The sequence below is a fragment of the Brassica napus genome, chromosome A6 (assembly GCF_020379485.1).
Source record: "Brassica napus cultivar Da-Ae chromosome A6, Da-Ae, whole genome shotgun sequence".
Lineage (NCBI taxonomy): Eukaryota > Viridiplantae > Streptophyta > Magnoliopsida > Brassicales > Brassicaceae > Brassica > Brassica napus.
In genome coordinates, this window is record NC_063439.1 from 24,937,621 (window position 1) to 24,954,501 (window position 16,881).

At 29.8% G+C, this 16,881-nt stretch overlaps 1 long non-coding RNA gene across 1 annotated transcript; it reads left to right on the top strand.

Annotated features, from left to right (window-relative positions):
• Window positions 1-798: 798 nt before the first annotated feature.
• LOC125575951 lies at window positions 799-4,298 on the top strand. The gene is made up of 2 exons (XR_007314489.1): window positions 799-1,439; window positions 4,019-4,298. It is a non-coding gene; the product is annotated as an uncharacterized LOC125575951 (long non-coding RNA).
• The last annotated feature ends 12,583 nt before the right edge of the window (window positions 4,299-16,881 follow it).

The window sequence follows — 16,881 nt, forward strand, 5'->3', positions numbered from 1 at the left end:
AACTAAAATTTAGTTTCTAATTATACTTTGTGATAATTAAAAATTTAATTAACAAATTTCGAAAAAATATTTAAAAATATTTTGTTAGACATTTCTTTAAGATATTTATTAGTATTTCAAATAGAAATAAAGATATTAAAAGATATAATAATTAAGTTAAATTTAATAAATTTTCTTAGGATGGTCCAAATAAAAAAACCATACATAAAAAAAGTCATGACTTCTGTTTTGATACAAAATATTATTAAAAGTATTTTATATAATTATTAATTTTTTACAATCAAAACAAAACTAAAATTTGTTTCTAATTATACTTTGTGATAATTAAAAATTTAATTAACAAAATTCAAAAATATATTTTAAAAAGGTTTTAAAAGATATTTAAAATATTTTTCTAGACATTTCTTTAATATATTTATTAGTATTTCAAATAAAAATAAAGATATTAAAAGATATTATAATTAACTTATCTAAAATTTAATAAATTTTCTTAGGATGGTCCAAATTAAAAAAAAATCATACATTAAAAAAATCATGACTTTTGGTTTGATATAAAATATTATTAAAATTATTTCATATAATTATTAATTTTTTATACAATCAAAACTAAACTAAAATTTAATTTCTAATTATACTTTGTGATAATTAAAAATTTAATTAACAAATTTCGAAAATATATTTTAAAAAGATTCTAAAAGATATTTAAAAGATTTTGTTAGATATTTCTTTAAGATATTTATGAGTATTTTAAATAAAATAAAATTATTAAAAAAATTATAATTAAGTTATTTAATAATTTAATAATTTTTCTTAAGATGATCCAAATAAAAAAATCATACATGAAAGAAGTCATGACTTTTGTTTTAATATATAAATTAGTCTCTCACAAATATAGTAATGATATATAACCATATTGTAATTAAATTTAATCTCTAAAAAGTTAGATTAAATAATAGGGAAAATTGGCATTCATACCATAAATCGAGCCTCTAATTAGAGTTTTGCCTCTTGTCGACAAAAAAAAAAAATTAGAGTTTTGCCTCTGATATGACATTAATAATTTTATTCCGGAATTAACCTTACCAAAACATTGGCGAACGCATAGGTAGCTTTGTCAGTTCACTCAGCGCATGTCAGTGTGTCAGCCTACTTGCCATAGCCCTTCATTCTTACCCCATTCTAGCTATTTCTCTATCCTCTTACTCTAGGCTCTAGCTCTCTCTCTCTCCTTACTATCTCATAAGAAGAAAAAAAATCGTTGTTAATCGTCTTTCTCCTCACTCTCTTTGATTTCTTATCCCCATAACATAAACCAATCGATTGACTAATCGTCAATGTTTTCTCATCCTCTTTGTTTTCTTCTTAGCTTTTTTTGATTATGTCTTTTTCAATTATGAAGATCTTTATAATCGGAAAAATGGATGAGGATGTCATCTCAGGTTCGTTTGAAATACTTATCTCTTTTTTTTTCGTCTAACATGCACCGTGAAATGATTTTTACTAAGTTGGATTCGAACTTGATTTTATTGTTTACTTTTGATTTTATTGTTTACTATTGAGAAACATTCCACATCGGATATATAAGAATTAATCTACTACTATATAAAGAGTTAGAGTCAATCCACTCATTACCAATTGGTTTTAAGTTGGAAGCACATAATAAACCTGAATCTAACATGGTATCAGAGCCCAGATCCTAATAAGTTAAACCCCTAATTAATATTAATCCTACCCGACCGGGTATATAGATCATAATTGACTCGCTCGACCGAGTATAACTGTCTTAAAAAAAGTTTCTGAGATTTCTAGCCGATAAGAGCCATCATCTCGAGGATGGGTATTAAGGGATATGTATCCCACATTGAAAAATCAATGGGACATTAAGTAATATATAAAGGGTTAGGGCCAATCCACTAATTGCCAATTGGTTTTGAATTGGAAGCCCATAATAAATCCGAATCTAACATGGTATCAGAGTCCAGATCCTAATAAGTTAAACCCCTAATTAATATTAAGGAAAATTGATCGCTGGCTACATGAAGTATTGGCCATCACATGGCTAACCATGCAAACTAAACTAAAGTATACATAGCTACATGAAGTATATGTTATGCATGACAACATCCCTCAACTTAATGATGTTATGTATTTAACATCACAAGTTTAATTTCATTCATCCAAAAATTGATGTGGATGTTAGAGACCGTTTAAATATCTTATTTCATAAATTAAATATAACTAATCTGACCGTAGTTTAACTAAAATTAGATTTTAATCCGCATTTTAAAAGCATAAGATTATTTTTTCTTAAATTAATTTACAAAATCAATATGTTTCAATATTTTTTGATAACTAGTATTTTAGCATTTGAAAACTATATAATTATATTATTTATATTTATGTTAAATTTAAAAGTTATATAAGATATTATTTTATTTTTTAATTATAAAACTTATTTGACGTCAATCTAACATTTTATTTGTTTAAAACTTATTTGATGTCAACTTAAATCAAATATTATCTCGTGTATATAGTTATTAATTATATACTTTTAAGAATAAAAGTAATCAAATAATACAAATCTAATATTAAAGTTTTATTAAGTTTAAATGAATTAAGTTTTTTTATGAAAATATAAATAAAATAATTCATTAATTTAATAAATTTTATATTAAACAAATAAAATGTTAGAGTCAATAAATAGACATCAAATAAGTTTTATAATAATAAAAAATTATAAGATAAGTATATATCACAAAATTAATAAAATGAATTACAGAAATATTATTAAAATTTAGTAACAAAACAGATTAGAATAATTAAAAACAAAATTAAATAATCCTATATAACTTTTATATTTAATATAAATAAAATAATATAATTATATAGTTATCAAATACACTAAAACAAAAAGGTTAAAACACTACTTATAAAAAATATTAAAAATATTGTTTTTGTAAATTAAATTTTGTTAAAAATATTCTTATGCTTTTAAAACGCGGATTAAAACACAATTTAAGTTACATTACGGTTAGATTGATTATATTTTAATTGATGAAACAAAATATTTAAACAGTCTCAAACATCTACATCAGCTTTTGAATAAACAAAATTAAACTTGTGATGTTAACTACATAACATCATTAAGTTGATGGATGTTGTCATGCATAACTTATACTTCGTGTAGCTAGATATACATTAATTTAGTTTGCATGGTTAGCCATGTGATGACCGATACTTCATGTAGTCAGCAATCATTTTCCTAATATTAATCCTACCCGACCGGGTATATAGGTCGTAATTGACTCGCTCGACCGAGTATAACTGTCTTAAAAAAAGTTTCCGAGATTTCTGACCGATAAGAGCCATCATCTCGAGGAGGGGTATTAAGGGATATGTATCCCACATTGAAAAATCAATGGGACATTAAGTAATATATAAAGGGTTAGGGCCAATCCACTAATTGCCAATTGGTTTTAAGTTGGAAGCCAATAATAAACCCGAAACTAACATGGTATCAGAGCGATAAGATCATTTGACCTAATTTACAACAATTACTACTACTATACCAATGTTGGGCCCTCTGTGGATGTTATTCCCACATTGTCCACGCTTCAGACCTAGATGTCTGAGCGTGAGGGAGGGTATTGATGAGAAACATCCCACATCAGATATATAAGAATTAATCTACTACTATATAAAGGGTTAGAGTCAATCCACTCATTACCCATTGGTTTTAAGTTGGAAGCCCATAATAAACTTGAATCTAACATTTACTGAATTAATTTTTGTGTTTAATTTTGTTTTAAAGCTTTAATAGTTGATGATATATCTTTTTGAGTTTTTGACATTTAGTTCTTTTTCGCATATCAAAATCATATGAAATTCTAAATTCATTTTATGTATTTGATTTTTCTACTTAAAACTTTTATATTTGATGATTATCTTCTTTGATTGATGGTCATTTAGTTCTCAGTTTAATTACATCAAAATCATATAAAAATGTTTGGCGGTGTAGGTGAAACTTGCACTGGATCTGGAAACATATTCGTTGATGAAGTCTCTTCCTTAGATCGGGAAGCTGTTTCTAAAGAACAAAGCGGAAACTAGAGAGGAGACGAGCGACTTCGTGATGTTTTTTATGTGGATTATATTTGTGTTATCAGGCATTAAACTTGTTATCCAATCATGTTTTAGTGAATCTTCAGTTTTATGTCGCCATTTGAGATAAATGTTTTGTTGGCTGTTACTTTTTTATTGTTTCTAATTAATAATATGTGGTAAAGTGTTACAAACTATGTGTCGTTAGTAGATATATGGTTGGTTAGATGATACATGACATGTTAGGTGCTACAATTGGCTTGGTACTTGATTAATTAGCAGATACTTATTTGTTATCAGATATATGTTTTCGTAGTAGATACATTATTTTTTTTATCATGTATGTTGTTGATTCTTTTAATAATCTACACATAGTTATGTTTACTTAACAAAACATATCGTATCGTTTGTTAGATGGTACTTGGGTTGAGGCATTATTTGTTAGTTAATACATTGTCTGATTAATGAATTGTTATATGAAAATGTATTTGTTACCTGATACATGTTCTGTTAGCTGATGCATAGTTTGTTATCTGATAAATGGACTAATACATTATTTGTGAGCTCAGTATCTTGTTTGATAAATGGTTTGTTATATGATACACAGTTTGTTATCCGATACATGTTTTGTTAGCTGATAATTTTTAAAAGCTAAAAATTTATAATATTTGCTAACTAAAAAAATACTAACTAGAACATATGTTTTCAAAAGCGGATTCTTTTTGACTTATGATACACCACTACATGAATTATGGATTTTTCACCTATTTTTTTGAATCTTTGACGGAATCTTTGTAAAAAATAATCATAGTTTCATTAGATCTTAATAAAAAGTATTGAAAATCAAGTTTTAAATCTGAGTTTTTTTTCTTCTGAGAAATGAAAGAGATAAAGATGAATACCAAATTTCTACAAAGATAAAAAATAAAAAACTATAAAATTGACTCAAAAACCAGAAAAACATATTATATGTAAATTATTCAATAATAAGAAAAGAAGTTGAAGTACTTTTACAGATAAAAATTATATGAAAAAAAATGTAGGAAGAAAAAAATGAGTTGTGTTCAAATGAAAAAAAGGAAGAAGAAAATGAGTTGCACAAAAAAAAATAGTGGGGTGAGAAGAAAAAGAGTGCATCAGACGAGTGGATGAGAAGAGTTGTAGCTGCTTACTTACCTACGCTGACACACTTACAATATGGTATCTGCAGGTGGATCTTTTGAAGTCAGACATACCTAACACAAGCACAACACATCCTGTCCATCGGAAGGGTAAATATGTAAGTATTGCAACTCAATTGTAGAGCTTGGACCTTTATTGTCACACCATGGATAAGTCTCTAATTTAGGCCTCCATTAAAGGTAATATCTTAATTCTTCCTAAATAATAGGCTGACACTTGCAGAAAAAAAACTCTCAACTTTGTGTTAGAGTCTTTTCGTAGAGGGACGTTTCAATCCAATTCTCTTACTTTTCTTCTCTCTCTCATGCTATGTGTATTTGTTTTATTATTTAATTCTGTAGAGACTCTTTCAAATATCACCTGCTGTGGATGACTTAATATTCTTTTTTTTTTTTTTGATCAACTATGACTTAATATTCTCACTTTGTATAAACGTTTGATGTTTAAAACTATTCACACGTATTAAGAAAATTAAATATTTACTTTGGTCTATTGCTTTTTTTTAATTAGTTTAAGGTTTTATCTGATCAAAAAATTCAACCATTTAGATATTTATATTTTACTTTTAAATCAAAATGCACTAGTTAAAACTATATAATATCATTGAAGGCTGGATTCAAGGTAAGCAACAAACCAAACACTTGATCCTGCTCATGCCTCTCCATGAGTGTAGTCTCATCAGTAGTATTTGGCCTCAATATTTCTAGTTCAGACCATAAGGCCTTGAACTTTCCCAAGTGTTTTGTGAACTCCACTTCTTGTTGCACCAGCGTGTTGATGGGTCTCTTCACCTCAAACACTTTGCTCAGATTGGATGTGTTCCCATAGACCTTTTGGAATGTCTCCCATAGGTCCTTTGGCGTCTCACAGTAGCTGTAGGCCTCCAAGATTGAACCTTCAAGTGATCCATGTAGCACAGATAGCACCACCAAGTCATCTTGCGCTCACTTCTCTTGATCAACCAAAGTTAGCTCTCCCACGCCTCCTCCTTCTCTAGCAACGGGTTTTGGAGCTCCATATGAGATGTGACTCCATAAACCCTTGCTCCCAACAGCTGTCTTAACTAACTGTGACCACAACAAGTAGTTTCATCTTTCTTTCAAAGTAACCGGAACACTCATTGCTTTGCTACCTTCCATCTTGTTTTCTTTGAACCGAATGAACTTCTAAAGTTTAGATCTTGAAATGGAGCTGAATATTTGCGAGATTAGAAACCAGAATGTGAGCAACCTAGCTCTGATACCATAAGATTTTACAAGAAATAATAGAAATGTGTTTAGAGAATGAGAGATTACAAGAGATTAAGATGAGTTTAGTGAAGAATCATGATGAGCAAGTATGAACTAGACAGAGAATGACTCAAACTGTTACTAATTAGTATATAGTGACAACATTTCATCTATTTTATTCGAGATTTTTCAATTTTTGTTAAATTATTACATTACATTCTTAATTTTACATTATACAGTTTATACTTTTAAGTTTTATTAACTATATTAGTCATATTATTATGATAAACAAACATCGAACATATTTTTACAAAGCTAAGATGTTAAAATGTTGGTACAACCCCTAAAACTAGACATATAAAGAATTAATATAATTTTTATTATATATTAGACTAGTATTACTGGTACAACTTTGATATTTCAGAAATTGCAAAAACCCAATTTAGTATTACCTATGAAAAAAACAATTAAATATCACAATTGGTACGCACTCAGAAAGTTTTCTTAATTTATTTTAAGTTTTGGAAAAAAGTTCAAAATTACTACACAACTCGAGAAGTTACATGATCTACTTTATACTTTTTAGGTTTGTTAACTTGTTTGTCCACATAATTTTTAGAAAACACGCATGAAATGTATTTTTACAAAATTGATGATTTCATTGTAACTGGACAAAGGTATGAAAACATAAATAAGTTGTACCATTGAAGTAACTATATTTATTATGTGGTACAACTAATATTTTTGTTTTACTGCCAAAGTACAACTATGCACAAAGTGGTACAACTCAAAATTAGTATAACTATGCACAGCCGGTACAACTAAAAAACTGCTACAATTACTTGTTATTTTATTTAGTATTGTTTTAAATGTGCTTCACGTTTTAAATGTGTATCATGTTTTAAACATTTTGTTTGAAACACTAATGTCGGGTAGTTGTACTAGTTGTACCATTCGTATATATTATTGTGTAGTTGAACTTGTTGCGTTAGTTATACCAAAATACATCTAAATTTTGGGTTGACTTGATGATTTATGGGGCTTACTAGTGGGCTGAGATGGAGAAGCCATTGATGGTTCCGGGAAAAGATCGCGTTGAGGGTCCATTGGAGATGTGGTTTCTCTCTCGCAGTTCCGTGCCCGCTTGTTTGGATGTGACGAAGACCCGCTGTGGACACCACTGTCGAGCTTCCTCTTCTTCACCACGACTTCACTCTTCTTTGTTGCATCCCTCTTTTTCTTCATTGCATATTTCTTCTTTTTCGCTGAGGCATCTCTTTTCTTCACAATAGAGGCTTTATTTTTTTTTATCAACGGTGGTCACTCTTACTCATCGTCGACGCTCCCTCCTTCTTCTTTTTCCATTGACTCATGTTTTTTGGAATCATCGTTGAATACTTTTCTTGCTCCGCATCTGTCTTTTTGGCCTTTAGAACAAAAAGATGAAGATTTTTTTCGGAAAATAGTTAAACTAGTATAAATAGTACAACATGTAAATAATTCATTATCCAATTCAAATATTATTAAAGATCTAGTTTTCATGTATTTGATACATGCAGGCGGAGGAAGATTAGACCAACATGTTTAATTGGTTCTACATCATCTTTTTCTAGTATCTTTATACGCTAAAAACAAAAAACAAAAATCACCATATTATTTGTAAACTTGTACTAGTTATACAAGTTTTTCTTGTATAAGCTATATTGGTTATACTAAATATATTTATACTAGTTATACTTATTTTGGTTGTACTAATTTGATTTGTACTAGTTGTACCATTTGGAGTTCAACTAGTTGTGTTAGTTATACTATGCGTTCTTCTTTATTTTGAATTTCGTTCCTAAAATATGAAATTTGATTCAAAATAAGATACAATTGATTAAATATGACTATCGGTTAGTCGATTTAGGTTAAGAAAAAAAACTGGTGGATGGTTGAATTTTTTTTTTTTTTTTTTAAGGTGAAAGAACATTAGTGGAGAAGAAAGAGGAGGAAGAAGAAGATTAGGACTAAAGTTCGGTCGGGTTTGGTTCTTGATCTAGTTCAAAATTTAGGTAGGATAGTAATGTTATAGGTTAGTAAATAATAAATATGTTTAAGTTATTCGGTCTCATGGTCTTTTCTCCCTAATTTTCATTTTTTAATCTTATGTATTAAAACAGAAGTCACTACTTCTTTCATGTGTGATTTGTTTTTAATTTGGACCATCACTTAGAAATCTTATAAAATGTATTTTATTAAGACTAATAATAATCTTTAAAATACTTTAATCATAATATCTTTTGATATCTTTTCATTTTAAATATAAATATATTTATTTAAAAATTCTAAAAAATCTGTTTTACAAGATTTTTACAAGATCTTCATTTTTGAAATTATATTTAAATATTTTCACTAATTTTGAAATTAGTTTGAAGTATTATTATACATTAATAAATTCAGTAATCGTTTATAAGATGAAAATTAAAATAAAATCTGTAATATTTTATATATTATATAATCATAATCAATCATATTAAAATAAAATTATTATATTGAGCTAAATGTAATAAAATTGTATTAGATTTATAAATTTTATATATTTTATTTTCGTAAGTATAAATATTTATGTTCAAAAATAAAAGCTAATACGTTGGTAAGATGGGTTAACATTAGCAAACTATATAATACATGTATAAAAATTAACATGTATTTCTTTAAAGCTTATAATATAAAATATTTTTAACTACTTTAATCATAATATATTTTCATTTTAAATATAATATATATTTATATATTCTATTTTAAAAATTCTAATAAATCTGTGTAAAAATATTTTAACAATAATTTAATGTATTTTAAGTTATCGTTTATATAATGAAAAATAAATAAATTATATCCTATTTTATCTACTTTATAGTTATGATCATGTTAAAATACAATTATTATACTTAAATAAATATGATAAAAGTATATTCAATTGATAAATTTATAAGTTTTATTTTCATAAATTTAAATTATTTATTTGAAAAATATAATATGATGATAGAATGGCTTAAAATTAGCAAACCATATAATGGATGTCTAAAAATTAACATATCTTAGATTTTTGTATATACAATAATATATTATCTAAAATGAATAAGCATAAAAAATATTAGTTAAAAGAAATACAGCTTTGAAACACGGATCAGAATTTAGTATAAATTAAATATAAAATAATTTTCAAATATGTTTTCTCATGAATATATTAATTTGCTTAATAACTAAATGCAAATACAATAAGATAAATATATAATAAGAAGTGAAAATACATACAGTTTTAAACAATTGATTAATTATGACATGTAAATTATAAAATTATTGTATTTTAAATAGTTATATAAATATTTAAGTATATGATTAATGTTAAAAATATATACCACTAATGTTTAAAAACAATAATTTATGTATAATAATTTATGTATAATAAGTTAAAAATATATACCATTTAAGTATATTAATTTGCTTAATAACTAAATGTAAATACAATAAGATAAATATATAATAAGAAGTAAAAATATATACGGTTTTAAACAATTGATTAATTATAATATGTAAATTATAAAATTATTGTATTTGAAATAGTTTTATAAACATTTAAGTATATGATTAACGTTAAAAATATATACTACTAATGTTTAAAACAATATTTTATTTATAGAAAAGTGAAAACAAACATCTACGCGGTTACGATTTTTTTGATTATTTTTAAATCTAGTTTATTTTAAAATAAATAAAAACAAGAGGTTCATGTCAGATTTTTTTGATTCTTTTGGTCTATTCTAGAGTTGGTTCCGATTGCGTCAAGGCGTGGGCTCATAAAAGGCTCTCTTTCTTCTCGAGTAATTGCGTTTACTTTGAAATTTCGTCCCGGGGAACAGTTCTTTAATGTTTTCTTAATTAATAGTTTAAGAATGACTGGTGTGTATATGTATCTATACGGATGTGATTTTATGTTTATTATTTACTTTGACTCTTCCTACGTGTCAATATCCGAAATTTAATAATTCATTTATTAAGGTTTTGGAGTAAAGTTATCCTTCTCTTTCTTACGGAGTAAAACTTTTACGCTGAATTGTACTTTTTCACCTATTTCCTTTTTCATTCATTTACTCCACTTTTTATTCTTCCCAATTACGCTACTTTTATCCAATCAGACTCTAAATGATTTTAAAAATTATTAAAATGGTAAAATACAAGGTATATTACATAGTAAACCGATATTTCCCATCAGTTAACCTAATTAAAATCTAAGATAAGTTTTCACATCACTTTTTGTAACTCATCTTGAAAGAGACATTTTTGTCACAATTTAAAAATGGAATGGGAAACTTTATTTTCAAAACACATTTATATACTCTCTCTCACACACACAGACTAAAAAGAATTGTCAATTCATATTTGAGATTTAAAAAAAAAAAGATAATGCAAGGTTTTATTCAATTGCAATATTAAAAATATGTAGGATATGGAAAGAGTTAAATATTTTTATATTTTGCGACAAGCTTCAATAGACTGGAAATAATTTAATGAAATCTTAATATATTGTAAATATCAGTGGATACCAGGTAAGAGTAATGTTGTTTTTATAAATGTTTTGCCTTAATAGTATACATAATCACTCGTAAACATTTTAGTAAAGGGGATATCTCGATTTCTATTAGTTTTATATGACCTAATGTCACTGTGGTTTTCGGTCCTTGGGTCTATGATCAGGTTTGGATTGGTTATGAGTTGGTGTTCTTTGTGGTCTCGTTTGTTCGCCTCAGCTTTGTCGGACTCTTTGGGCTTCGTCTCGTCTGGTTTCAGACCTATTGCCACTGGTTAACTTTGGAGTTCTGTCGTTTTGGAGCTGTCAGATGGTTCTCGGATCAAGACTGCTGGTTATATCTCTTACGATTTGTACTCCGTCTTGCTTGAATTAACGTTAGATATTGTTCTTATGTTTGTGCTTTCATTCTGGTCCCAAAAAGTATTAGTTTGCGTGCTTCGTTTGAGTTCCAACCAGTCCAATCCAGCTGAACTGGACAAGCTCTTAATTTGATTAAATAAAATACGTAACGGGACAAGAAACATCAAGCATTGATTAACTTCGACATCAAGATTATTTATAGGATAATCTTTTGGAAATTTACGAGAACAGCATAGAAAAGTTGTCATATGACTACAATAACATACATCTTCTGAAAATTATTCAAATGTTTGTAAACCCAAATAAATTACAATAAATACCATTGATTAGATTTTTTAATTGATATTATTTATAATTAAAAAATAACTAACAAAACCACGTCCAGATTTTATTTTTGTAACACAATAAATCCACGTCATTAAAAACGTGGTCGCCTCGTCGCACCTTGGGCTCGGGCTTGAGCTCCGTTAATGGTGACTACACTTCAGTTCAACTACCACGCCTCCATCTCTCCGTCTCGTAAGACTCCGTCATTATTTGATTAACCAAGACAAAGTCAATCTATGAATTTATCGTTGGTTGGCGTATGAAATTTAAATATAATTTGAGTTGATGTATGTTTTAGTACAGGGTATGAGTGTATGTACTGAATGGGACCGTGACTCTTTATTGATGTATGAATTGACTGTTTTTCCCTTTATCTCTCCGTCTCGCTTAAACAATGGTTATCACACACTGGAATGAGTCCACTAAGACTTATTCTTTGTTGTCACGGACTAAGGAACCGAAGGTTAAGACGAGTGCGGTACGTCGAGTGTTCTAACCAATCGATTCAGCTGACTTTCTTTCAGATTTTGTATTGTTTGTGATTTGATACCCAGATTTGGATAATCTAAAAAAAAAATTCCAAATCTGAATAACCTATAAGCTTGAACGAGAAGATAATGGAGGAGACGGAGAGAAATGACAGATTCAACAGAGACGACGCGGAGGAGTTCAGTGAAGTGTGGAGACATGGAGGAGTTATTGTTGGGGTGGTGTAGAAAACCTGTATTTTGTGTTTTCTCTGTAAAAAAGATAACTCAGACGTGGATTTTATATTTGACTTATGCTATGTTTATATAACTCAGTTTGGCTAAGTTATCGACAAGTTTGGCTACCTGATTCAATCAGACTACTCATCCCAGGTTCAATCAGACTCATTCAAATGACAGATTCAATCAGACTACTCATCCCAGGTTCCTCGAAACCTAAGGATCGACAAGTTTGGCTACCTGATTCTTCAGGAGAGTACTCTTCCAAATCAGGGTATAAGAAAATTTTTGCTGAAAAGAATGCAATAGTTCCTGGTCCCTTTGATTGGATGAAATGTGTTTGGAAGCTGCATATTCCCCCAAAAATTCGACACTTTCTTTGGAGGTTGTTGAATAATGCACTACCAGTGGGAACTCTCCTCGCTACAAGAGGGGTGCAATCTGAGATAAATTGTAAAAGATGCGGAGAAGCTGAATCTATTGCACATCTTTTCCTTGAATGTCCTTTTGCAGAGAACCTCTGGGAGATGACTCCACTGGCGCAGCGTGATGTAGCGGGCCAGCTTAACGAATCTATGAAGGAGTGGCTGTCAAGGGTGGTGAACTTTAAAGCTCTCCCACCGATAGGATTAAGTTCCTCACCCTTGATCCCTTGGTTCCTTTGGAAGTTATGGACAGCAAGAAATAATCTAGTCTTTGAAGGAAAATTGTTTCAGGTGGAAGACATTATTTCGAAGACTGTTGTGGAAGCCAAAGCTTGGGAGTTAGCAAACTGCACCCTAGAAAAGAAACAGAAGGCCAACCCAGGAGCAAGGAACGTTCTTGTTAATTCTCCTTCCTGCTGGACGGATGGAGCGTGGCAGGAAAGCACAAGACTTGGAGGTATGGGATGGATCATAAAGAACGAGACAGGTGAAGTGCTCTGTCGGGGTTCTGCTCATCGTCCTTTTGTCTGCTCGGCCTTAATGGCGGAAGCTCTGGCCATTCGTGAAGCCCTCTCGAAAGCAAAAGACCTCAACCTTCGAAGTCTACAACTATTCTCGGACTCGCAAGTCCTCGTAACTGCTCTGCGTTCAGAGCTGGAAGTGAATGAGATTGCAGGTGTCTTACATGACATTAGGAACCTTGCCACTCTCTTCTGTCCTTTATCTTTCCGTTTTATTCCTCGACTTGAAAATCGTCAAGCTGATGCTTTGGCCAGTTCAGGTCTCGAACGCTTTAATGTGGTTAATGTTGTGTAAGAACCTTTTGGATGAAGTAAGAATTGTTTGGTTTGACAAAAAAAAAAAAAAAAATATAACTCAGTTATGTCATTTATATAACTCAGCCATGTCGTTTAGATTACTCAGTCGTGTTGTTAATATAACTCAGTCGTGTATTGTGTATTTGACTTATTCTATGTTTACATAACTCAGCCGTGTCATTTATATAACTCAGTTGTGTCGTTTAAATAACTCAGTCGTGTCGTTAATATAACTCATCCGTGTATTTTGTATTTGACTTATGCTATGTTCACACAACTCAACCGTGTTATTTATATAACTCACCTGTGTCATTTAGATAACTCAGCCGTGTCATTTAGATAACTCAGCCGTGCCGTTTATATAACTCAACCATACCTCAAACATATCCTAAATTCGGAAAATGTATTGAAGTACTTTAAAAAGTTATATTGAGGCTCCTCTTATCAATATCAAGTGAATATAAATCAACTGAATGTGTATAGTTTCTTGAATTTCCAAGTTGAGACTCTAACTTGATCTTGAGATATGTTCTCTTACAATTACGTATACAATTACTTATTTACAAGACTCTAACTTGATCTTGAACCCTAAATCATATAAAGTAAACCATATACAATGTAATTTCATCTGAATGCGTGTACTTTTTTATATTTCCTAGTGGATATACTTAAGAACCCTAAACTCTAAATCCTATACCTTAAACTCTAAATCCTATCTCAATGGTATAAGTCAGGTGTAGCCTTCCTATAAGTGTAATTTATATCGCGACGTTTTGTCTTTCTAGCCAATCAGTTCATATACATAGATCACACTTATGAGCTGTTGGATTATCTTAGATCTAAAGGTTGAAATATATTCCTTTTTTTTTTCCTTTCTCTCTTTTTCTCTGTCGACAGATCTTCTTCATTCTCTTCTCTTCTTCTTTTCTGTATGAATCTTCTCTTCGTCTTTTTCTTTTTCACTCTCATCTCTCTCATATATCTCATCTTTCCCATCTCTCTCCAGCCTCGTCTCCTCCTCGTCTCACTCGTCACTGTCGTTCCTCTTTGTCAAGACGAGAAGGTACATGTTACGCTCGCCCTCCCACAACCAACACGGTTCTAATCCGTGGTGCGAATGTCTTTGTTGACAGAACAAATTTTACGTGGTTTAAATTTTTACACCCCCTCTCGCATGTGATCCTGGATATTTTTTAGACAAATGGGTTAATGAGTTGGGCTGATTTACCGCTTCATTCCCGATCATTTTCAAATGTCATGACTGTTCAACACGAAATACATATCTATCAAAACTCAGACAATAACTATACATAACTCAGCCAAAACATGAATTTTATTTGCTGATAACTCAGTTAGTTTGTTGGCATAACTCAGACATTTCTTATACATACAAAACACGAATTTTAATCACTCATAACTCAGCCAATTCATTGGTTTAACTCAGACATTTGTTACATAAGTCAGCCAAATCATGAGTTAGTTATTCTAGTGACTACTGATTACCATTCTCATCGAAATCCCAAATTAGACAGTTGTAAATAAAATTTATATTGGTGTATTAATTGAAAATTTAACTCATGCGTAAGCGCAATTATTATGGCTCTCTTTACTAGGCGTGTGAATATTGACATAATCAGATTAATTTTTGCTAATCTCGAGATGCTAAACTGAGGACAATCTATATGCTCGTCTTGTAAGTCAGCCAAAACACAAATTAGTCATTGATAACTAGCCCAATTCTTTGGTATAACTCAGTAATAGTTATACATATCTCAGCCGGAACATGAATTCTTAGTCACTGAGTACTCAGCCAATGTGTGGTATAATTCAGACATTTTTTATAGATAATTCAGCCAAAATATGAATTAGTAACTGGTATCTCATCCAATTTTTTTGGCATAACTCCAACCTTAGAATTTACGTATTCCTTTTCGATATGTTCATCAAAATGTTATGAGGTCTCTTCTTAGAAGGTAGCGTTGGTGAATCTTCGTCTTATGTTGGAGACTCACCGTATAAACTGAAGTTATCATCTTCAGATGACGCACCATTCGAATTGTCGAACATATCAAATCGGCTTTTAAATTCATCATGATCATTGTCTTCTCTGCCTATTTTGCCTTCTTCTCTTTCCTTTTAACTAGCTCAATCTTGGTCTTTGTTGTCGCAATAACAATAATTACTCTATTCATAAGATTTCAGAGAAAAATGAATGAAATGAATAATAATGAGGAAACAAGAGTAAGAAGGTATCTCGAAATGTCAGATATGGGTATCAAATGAAGAAAGTATATGAAGAGGATGAAGAAAGAAGACACATCGTATATAACATAAACTCTAAGTTGATTGTTGTTACGTTTATAATGACATGGCCAATAAGACCTGATGACATAGACAATTAGAGCAGATGACATGGAAAATCGGTAAGTCAGCCACCAAACGAACACATAACTCAGCCTAAATAAAGCAGTCATTAATTAATTTTTTGCTAATAAATCAGCCGTAATTAGACTGGAAAATATTAAATCAGTCATATCATCCAATAAATCAGCCGTCAAATGAATGATATTCTAGTAATTAATCTTTCGCTAATAAGTCACTCTTAAATAGGCTGAGTTTACTGTTAATCTTGCAAATTTCGGTTGATTATACGTAACTTAACCGTAACTACCTCCCATAAGTCAGCCATAAATTTAATAACTCAGTCATCCAATGTCATTAAATCAGCCGGAAAAACCATAACTCATCCGTCAATATCGTCGTAGCGCTTTACGTCTGAGTTCATTTATACTTGTCAGTGATTTTTTACGTGGTGTCAATTTTTTGCTTACGTGACATTAAAAAGTAATGACATTCTTGTAAATACATTTTTTGTCACAACATAATAAAAAAGCATGTTGGACATTAAAAAAATGACAGTAATAAAAAAAGTTTTGTATGATTATGGTCATATGTCCTAATTTGTGTGCTGTTTATGTTAACTTCCCTAAATTTTGTTTCTCAAATTCAAGACATAGTTTGATTGCATAAGACCGAATCAACTGAAAAACATTATTTTTTGTAAATTATAATCTGATGTACCCATTAGTAAACGACGACCAAATGAAAATTACATATCCATAACAATTTTCCATACATTATATAAATAGCCGTTGAGTG